We start from the raw sequence: 9309 nt of genomic DNA, 5'->3' as shown, positions 1-9309 counted from the left end.
CCAGTAATGAACAAATAAAGAAAATGTGCTTTGTGTGCACTATGGAATACTATTCAGCAGTAGACAGAAATGATAATTACAGATAAATGCAAGTAGAAAATATTATATTGATTGAAATAACCCAGACACAGAAAGACAACCTCTGTTTTATCTCTCATTCTATATTTTCCCAGAAATGACCCAAGAATGTCTTACTGTCCCATGAAAGAATGACATTGAGTCTCAATACAATAGGTAGTGGAGGCTAATGCATAAATGTTAACTGCCTGCCAGAACATCCATACTTGTCTCAACACACAAAGACAGACAAAGGTAGGAGGACTATTACTTTGAGACATTTAAAGATAACTCTTTTTAACATTTGTCCATCAAGTTAAGCAAACAAACTTTTGTGGCTACAAAAGACAGAATGCTATCATCACAGAACTAGCCTGAAAAGTCATAAATTAAACAGTGATAAAAATAACCAGACAAGTAACAATAACAACGAATAATGGAAAACATGTACAATATGAGTTAATTATGTACCACATTTAATTACTTAAAATACATAACTTCAAAAAAATTGCTAGATGTATCTAAGCATCAGGACAATCTGGTCTAACAAGTGTTGAAACAGGAGTGTGGATGGATGTGTTCCTATGCTCACCTCAGCATTATTTGTAATTGCCCAAACATGAAGACAACCTAAATGCCAATTGACAGCAAATGAACAAAGAAAATTCAACCTATACAATTTAATATTGATTAATTAATTTAATATTATTCAGCTTAAAACCTAAAAAAATTCTTTTTTAAAGATTTATTTATTATGTATACAGTGTTCTGTCTGCATGTATGCCTATCCACCAGAAGAAGGCACCAGATCTCTTTACATATGGTTGTGAGCCACCATGGGGTTGCTGGGAATTGAACTCAGGATCTCTGTAAGAGAATCCAGTGCTCTTAACCTCTGAGCCATCTCTTCTTCCCCCTAGAATAAATTATTTTCAAACTAGAAGAACATAGAGGATATTAGGCTAAATGATGTTAGTAATATGTCAAACTGAAACTCCATAATACAATATATATACAATGAGTCTAAAATAGTCAAAGAGACCGAACCAAAATAAAGAGGTGATTACTAAGGATAGAAACAAAAGGACTAACAGAAGTTATGACCCAATTGGGATTAACAGACATCTATAGAACATTTCATCCAAACACAAAAGAATATACCTTCTTCTCAGCGCAACATGGAACCTTCTCTAAAATTGACTACATACTCAGCAACCTAGCAAACCTCCACAGATACAAAAAAATTGGAATAACCCCCTGCATCTTATCAGACCACCATGCTTTAAAGTTAGAATTCAACAACAACACAAATTGCAGAAACCCTACAAACTAATGGAAATTGAATAATGCACAATTGCACCATTCCTGGATCAAGGAAGAAATAAAAAAAAGAAATTAAAGACGTTCTAGAATTTAATGAAAATGAAGACACAACATACCCAAACTTATGGGACACCTTGAAAGCAGTGCTAAGAGGAAAGTTCATAGCACTAAGTGCCTACATGAAGAAACTGGAGAATAGTCACACTAGAGAATTAACACTGCAACTGAAAGCTCTAGAACAAAAGGAAGCAAACACACCCCGCAGGAGTAGACACCAGGAAATAATCAAACTGAGGGCTGAAATCAATAAAGTAGAAACTACATTACAAAGACTCAGTGAAACAAACAGTTGGTTCTTTAAGAAAGTCAACAAGATAGACAAACCTTTATCCAAACTAACCAAAAGGCAGAGAAAGAGCATGATAATTAACAAAATCAGAAATGAAAAGGGGGTCATAACAACAGACACTGAGGAAATCCAGAGAATCATCAGGTCATACTTTGAAAACCTGTACTCCACAAAATTTGAAAATCTAAAGGAAATGGACAATTTTCTGGATAGATATCACTTACCAAAATTAAATCAAAAACAGATAAGCAGTTTAAACAGACCTATAACCCTGGGATTAAAGGTGTTGTGTGTCACCACTGCTTGCTCTCTATAGCTTGAGGCTGACTTTGCTTTCTGACTCCTCTGACAAGCTTTAATAAATCATAAATAATATATCATTACACAGTTAGGGTATTTACCAATTTGATTACAGGGTAAGGCCAATTCAGGCACCCTTTCCACTATTGCTAGGAGTCTTAGCTGGGATCATTCTTGTGGATTCCTAGGAATTTCCCTAGCATCAGGTTTTTCCCTAGCCCTATAATAGCTCCCTCTATCCAGATACTTCTATCTTTGCTTTCCCACCCCATTTGTCCCAAAATAGACCATCTGTTCCCCACCTACTCCCCTTTGCCACCTCTACCCCAGCCCCCAGTGTGGGGGAAACCCCACAGAGACAGTTGACTGGAACTTGTATGAGCTTACAGACTCTAGACCAGCAGCTGGGGAGACTGCACGGGACCCATGGAACCAAACCAGGCCTTTTGCAAATGAGCCACAGTTTCATAGCCTGGTCTGTTTGTGGGACCCCTGGCAGTGGGACCAGCATCTATCCCTAGTGCATGAGCTGGCTTTTCTTTTCCTTCTTCTTATTTAAGTTAGAAACAAGCTTGTTTTACATGACAATCCCAGTTTTCTCTCCCTCTGCTCCTCCCCTGCCCCCACCGTCCCCCTATCCCATCCCCTTTCTGCTCCCCAGGGAGGGTAAGGTCTTCCATGTGGGATCTTCAAAGTCTGTCATATCATTTGGAGCAGGGCCTAGACTCTCCCCAGTGTGTCTAGGCTGAGAGAGTACCCCTCTATGTGGAGTGGGCTACCAAAGTTCATTTGTGTACTAGGGGTAAATACTGATCTATTACCAGTGGCCCCATAGATTGTTCAGACCTGCAAACTGACTTCTTCCTTCAGGGGGTCTGGAATAGTCCTATGCTGGTTTCCCAGTTATCAGTCTGGGGTCCATGAGCAACTCCTTGTTCAGGTCAGCTGTTTCTGTGAGTTTCTCCAGCCTGGTCTTGACCCCTTTGCTTATCACTCCTCCCTCTCTGCAACTGGATTCCAGAGTTCAATGAGTTGGCTTTTTGAAGCTCATTCCATATGGTGGGATGCCTTGCTCAGCTGTGTCGAGGGGGCTTGGTCCTGACTCAACTGAATGTGCCAGGCTTTGTTGACTCCCCATGGGAGGCCTTACCCTTTCTGAGGAGTGGATGGGAGTGGTGGGGGCAGGGAGGAGGAAGAAGAGGAGGAGGGGAGGGAGGCAGAACTGTGGTTGGTATGTAAAATGAATCAAAAATTAAAGTTACAAAAATACCCCCAAAAGAATACAGAAGTGAGTCTAAGAAAATGCGTAAAGAAGACTATGAATTTATGTTAAAATAATCTTAAAATAATAGCACAATGATCCATGAGAATTGATTAAAAGAGTAAATGTTGTCAAGATGTTAGTTCTTAATTAGATCTATAAATTCAACACAATCAAGGTTTGTTTTCTTTTTTGGATATTGCCAAGCTAGTTGTAGTATTTATATAAAGAAACCAAATACCTAGAATAGCCAACTCAGAATTGAAGGGGAAGAATAAATTGAGAGGGCAGACACCAACTTGAAAAGATTTACTTAAAGCTACAGTGATCAAGATAGTAGGGGGTTGGCAGTAGAATAGACAAGCAGATCAATAGAATAGATAAGACAGTCAAAAAGTAGAGTTTCATAAACACCGACTATTCACGTCATTGACAAAGGAACAAAGGCAATACCACAAAGCAGAGGCTTTTCTTGTATCAAACAGTTCTGGAACAACTGTAGACATACTTTCAAAAATTTATCTAGACAGACCTCATACCATGTTTAAACACTAGTTCAGTATGATCATAGACCAAAATAAACAAAAAACTTACAACTTCTAAAGGTAAAAGAAAATCAATATGAATGGAAATTACCAGTGGATAAACTGGTAATTTCATAGATACAACACTGAAGGCTTGATCCATAAAGTGATGCACTGATAAACTGTACTTCGTTGACCTTAAAGTTTTGTGCTATGAGAAAGACAATGTCAAGAAAACAGCAAGATGATTTACACACAGGAAGAAACTACTTACAAAAGATCAAAATATATTGTGTGTCAAAAAAGACATAGCTTATGATGGACTTTTCAAAGATATTCAAAGTTGTCTTAAAGTTCAACATTGATAAAATGAATATTCCAAAGTCAATTTGAGGATTGTTTTAGTTAGGGTTTGTATTGCTGTGAAGAGACATCATGACCATGGCAATTCTTACAAAGGGAAATATTTAATGGTGGTGGCAGCTTACAGTTCAGTCCATTATTATCATGATGAGACCTGACAGCAAGCAGGCAGACACGGTGTTGGAAAATTATACATCTTTGATCCACAGGCAACAGAAGTGATCTGAACACTGGGTGTGGCTTGAGTATATATGAGACCTCAATGCCTTCCCCACAGTGACACACTTCCTCCAACAATACCACATCTACTCCAACAAGGCTACACCTAATAATACCACTCCTTTGGGGGGCATTTTCTTTCAAACTACCATAAGGATAAGGAGAGTGGGCCACAGCTTCAGTTACCTGTACCAGACCTGCAGGTTGGGTATGTCAATATTTCATCATTGAAGGGGGAAGGGATCATGAGGCCCCAACCCTCACTGAGAGACTATTAATAGTTAATTGTGACTGCAGGAAGATGTGTCACTTTATTTAGTAGTGTAGCTAGCCACTAATAAGTTGCCCATGCTCCAGTAAATAATCTCCAATCTGTGCTCATAGAGGCAACCCTAAGTAATCTGGGTGGGTTATACGCACAGAGAAAAAACATGAAATCCGGAAGGGGCAACATGTTAGGAAGAAGAAAGAATTCAGGAGGGAAAGGAGGGAGAATAAGACAGGGTATTAGGGAATGAAAAGGACCAAAATCCACTATATACATGCACGAAACTGCTAAAGAATAGAAATATTTTTAAATGGGAAAAGGACTTAAAATTTTTATTTCTCCTCAGAAGATAGATGAATGGCCAACATTCATCACTTCTGGGAAAATGCAATTTTAGCAATAGTGAAAAGCTACTTCATATATACTATGATAGGTGTAATAAAAAAGAAAATAGCAGGTGTTGCTGAAGATATGAAGATATTGGAATCCTCATACACTACTTTTGGCAATGCAAACTTTATTATCCTCCTTGGGAATCAGTCTACTTGCTCACCAACAGAATTGTCATTTGATATAGCAATGCTACTCTTAGACATACACTCAAGAGAGGCAAAAGCATTTTCCTACACAAGAACTGGCATATAAATGTGCATAGCATTTTTTATCATAACTAAAAGTTAAAAAACAGCCTGCATGCTCATTGACCAATGGAAAGACCAAATTTGGCTCATCTATAGCATGAAATATTACTTGGCCACAAAGGAAACTATAGAGCAACATGGATAAATCTTGAAAACAATATGCTAAGTAAAGAAGCCAATTATAAATACCCCACAATGTCTGATTTCATTTTATGAGATCTTTAGAATAGGCAAATTTATAGAGATAAATAATATATTACTACCAGTGGTTCTCAACCTGTGAGTCCCCATTGGGCAGTTGAATGGCCTTTTCACAGGGGTGGCATTTTAGATATCCTGTGTATCAGGTATTTTCATTATGTTTCATTACAGTTACGAGGTAGCAATGAATTTAATTTTAAGGTTTCAGATCACCACATGAGGCATTGTATTAAAGGGTTGCAACATTTGGAAGGTTGAGAACCACTGTGCTAGAGGAAAACAGGCAAATGATAGCTAAAGGGTAAGTGTTAAGTAAAAAAAAGTTCCAAAATTTGCAGTAGATTTTTGTACAGATATATAATAATCATACAATATAATGGGTTTCATTGTGACATTTTCACACACTCATCATATTCTATCTGTATACATGACACCTACTGTTCTCTACTTTTTCCTTTCTTCCCTCCTCCTGGTCACGTATCTATTCCCAAATAACCCCCTTCTACTTTGCACATCTCTTTGTTAAAATCTCTATTCTGCATATAAGAGACAACTGCAATATTTGTTTTTGTTCAGCTGGCTTATTTCACTAATATGATTTCTAGTTCCAAACACTTCCCTGCAAGCAACATGATTTCATTCATCTTTATGTCCAAATAACACTCCACTGTGTATTTGTGTCACATTTTCTTTATGCATTTATTTCTTGCTGGGGACTTATGGTGATTCTGGAACTTTGCTATCATGAATACTGTCACGATAAACATGGCACGCAGGATCTTTAATGCATGCTGACTTTGATTCCTTTGGATATATACACAGGGATAGTACAGCAAGATCACATTAGATTGTAGTTCCATTTTTTGAGAAACATCTATACTGATTTCCACAGCAGTGACACTAATTTGCATTCCTACAGCAGTGTCTAGGGGTTCTTTCTTTCCACACATTCTCACTAGCATTGACTTATTTTTTAATTTTCATTTTAAAAGCAATCTCATTTTGCATACCAGTCCCAGTTCCCTCTCCCTCCCTTCCTCCCACTCCTCCACCATTCCCAATTCCACCACCATCCACTCCTCAGAGAGGGTGAGGCCTCGCATGTGGGATCATCAAAGTCTGTGACAACATTTGGGTCAGGACTGGGTTCACCCCCCTTATCTAGGCTGACAAAGTATCCCTCCATAGGAATAGGATCCCAAAGCCCATTCCTATACTAGCAATAAATACTGGTTCCACAGCCCATGGCCACATAGACTGCCCAAGCCACCCAATTAAGAACCATGTTCAGGGGGCCTAGTTCAGTCTTATGCAGATTTCCCAACTGTCAGTCTAGAATCAGTGAGTTTCTGCTTGCTCAGGTTAGCTGTTTTTGTGGGTTTCCCCAACATGGTCTTGACCCCTTTGCTCATATTTTCGATCCTCACTCTCTATAACTGGACTCCAGGAGTTTGGCCCATGCTTAGCTGTGGATCTCTGCTTCTGTTTCTATCAGTTATTGGATGAAGGCTCTATGACAGCACTTAAGGAAGTCATCAATCTCATTATAAGGGAAGGACATTTAATTTACCCTCTCCACTATTGCTTAGATTCTTAGTTGGCGTCATCAAGGTGGGTTCCTGGGAATTTCCCTAGTGGCAGGTTTCTTGCTAACCCCATAATGGCTCCCTCTATCAAGTTATCTCCTTCTATGCTCTCCCTCTCTGTCCTTCCCCCAAGTTGACCTTCCGGATCCCTCATGTCCTTCTCCCTCCTTCTCCCCTCCCCACTTCCCAACCTCCATCCCTCTCCCCACATATTCCCAATTTACTCAGGAGATCTTGTTTATATCCCCTTCTCTGGGGAGGCTCAAGAAGGAGGCAAATGCATGGAACTAGAAGAAACCATCCTGAGTGAGGTAACCCAGACCCAGAAAGACAAATATAATATATACTCTCTCATAAGTGGATATTAGACATAAGGCAAAGGATAACCAGCATATAATCCACAACCCCAGAGAAGCCAAGAAACAAGGAAGACCCTAAGAGAGACATACTTGAGCCTTGTTGTGTTGGAATTTTGATGGGAATTGCATTGAATCTGTAGATTGTTTTTGGCAAGATTGCCGTTTTTACTATGTTGATCCTACCTATCCAAGAGCATGGAAGATCTTTCTATCATCTGGCATCTTTTTTTAGTTTCTTTCTTTTGATAAACAAAAATTTGATAGCAGTCAGAGGAATAGAAAACTCAAGTTTTTAGCTACAAGTTTAACTGCACTGAAGAGATCTCAGAAGTTACACAAGAAGGAAGTAAGGCAACATCTTTGCATTAATGGAAGACAATTAGGTATCCTAGAATCCTATACTCAAGAATATCTTTCAGAGATGAAGAAGAAATAAATAAGTCTTTTGGACTGAAAAATCTGAAATATGTCATGAATAACAGACCCCCAGTAGGAGAAATACTTCATCAAAATAAAGATAAAATGTAAATAAGGATTTGTAAAAGTAAATGATGAAGACTAAAACTACACGGGTGTATCGGGTGCTTTATATCGACTATCAACTTGACAGGAGCCACAACTATTGAAGAGGTAAGGTCCTGGGCATATCTGCAATCAATTTTCTATATTAGGTTAATAACTGACTTGGGATGAACTTGACCAGAAACATGGTTGGTAACATTCCATGAGAGACGCTCCTATACTGAATCAAAAAGAGAATTAAAGTTCAGCATTAACAATCATCACTCTGGCTCTTGACAGGATGTGATGTGATAAGCAGAAATTAGCTCCTGCTGCCATGACTTCCCTGCTGTGATGGACTGTATCCTTGAAATGTGAGCTAAAGTAAATCATTTCCCCTTAAATTGCTTTTGTTAGGAGTTTTTTTTTTTTTCATAGCAACAGGAAAAGGGACAGATACAGTACACAGAAAGAAAGGTATTTTTCCTATTTAAGTCTCTTCAAATGTAATGAAATATTTAAGCAAAGACTTGAGGCATATAAACACAAAACCTTTGTCATTAATATTACAAAGTCTGAAATATGAAAAATGCAAGTATTGTATTTTTATTTTCTATGAAACACATGAAAGGGTACAATTTCAATCTAAGGTAGAATGACATGAGTTTAAATGTGCACTCTAAGCCATAAATTAAACAGAAAATAACACAATAGAGATAACAAAGAAACACAAGATATATTGAAATTATAGAAAATAATTTATTCCATTCAATGGAAGCAAATAAATGAAAAAGACAAAAACAATAGATAAGATAAATTGAAGAAGGACAGATACAAACCCAATCGTATTAATTGCCACATGACTGACAGTCATTTTCAGATGAGATGTAAAAAGACTCAACTGTATTCTGTTTATAGTAAGGTTACTTAAAATATAAAGACACAATTGGATAAAACTAGAGGGATAATTGAGATATGCCATTTTAAGACTAGGAAAAGGAAAATGGAGTGAGTATATTAAAATGATACAAAGTAAACTACAGGACATTGGATATAATCAGTGATAAAGAAGGTCATTTCATGTCAATAAAACATTTAATGCATCCAGAAGTTACAACAATTTCAAACACCTAATTGACATTTGCAGACTGTTCCATTTTCCCAAGTTCTCAATGGAACATTTACAAATTCATTCTAAGCTACAAAAATTGCCAGTATAACTCAAAAGGTTCAAATCAAGCAAGGCATGTTTTCTTATCACAAAAAAATAAAATCAAAATTAATAGAGAAATATTATTTAGTAAACCCAAATACTTGGAACCTAACACTCTTCTAAGAAAATTTATGTTTCAAAGGA

Source organism: Cricetulus griseus, chromosome X (genome assembly GCF_003668045.3).
Source record: "Cricetulus griseus strain 17A/GY chromosome X, alternate assembly CriGri-PICRH-1.0, whole genome shotgun sequence".
Classification (NCBI taxonomy): domain Eukaryota; kingdom Metazoa; phylum Chordata; class Mammalia; order Rodentia; family Cricetidae; genus Cricetulus; species Cricetulus griseus.
This window is presented reverse-complemented; position numbering follows the sequence as displayed.